Raw genomic sequence first — 809 nt, forward strand, 5'->3', positions numbered from 1 at the left:
TGACGGATGAATCTCGTCCAGCTGCTGCTGAGAAGTGAAATAAGAGAATCATCTGACATCAGACTGAAGCTGTTTCCTCCAGTACATCATCCTCTGTCTCTCCCTGACTCTGGATAAAGGCCAAAAACTGCCCTAAGAAATAAGGTTGAAGACCAGAATCAGCTCCTCCTCCACTCAGACTGGTTCCAGGTCACATCCTGTTCATCCAGAGTCAGAAAATATTAAACAAAGGTGTGAAATTTGTCTTAATGGCTGTGAAGTCTTGAGTAATGGCTAGAAAGTGTTTTGTGAGGTCACTGTGACCTTGACCTTTGACCTTTGACCACCAAAGTCTAATCAGTTCATCCTTGACTCCAGGTGAATGTTTGTTTCTGTCAGGACGTTACTGAGATATTGTTTCCATGGGAACGGGACGTAGAGACGGACAACCTGAAAACAAAATGGCTGCTGCTCTGTCGCTGGCGTGGAGGAATTAAAAGTGATGAACCCGGCTGAGGTTCACTTGTTGTTCAATGCTTTCATCTTCAAAGCTGTTGGTTCATCACTTTTTAGTGTCCCCAGGAAACACTTCCTTCCTCCTGAGTATTTGCAGCACGTGTGTTATCAATCTGATGAAGACGTTTCCTGAAGTTGCAGTGCGTTGACCTCTCAGGGCTACCGTAGTTTCAGCTCATATGAGGAGGATTTTAGATCACGTGATATTATTATTATTATCTACAGACACGCTGCAGCTTCCGCTCTGCCCTCTGACACTCAGCACTGCATCCTGTACAACGAGCTGGTTGCTCCTCTGGTGGATAAAACCTGTA

The sequence above is a fragment of the Seriola lalandi genome, unplaced genomic scaffold, assembly GCF_002814215.2.
Source record: "Seriola lalandi dorsalis isolate HSWRI2012SDOR001 ecotype SW California unplaced genomic scaffold, Sedor1 jcf7180002054970, whole genome shotgun sequence".
NCBI classification, from domain to species: domain Eukaryota; kingdom Metazoa; phylum Chordata; class Actinopteri; order Carangiformes; family Carangidae; genus Seriola; species Seriola lalandi.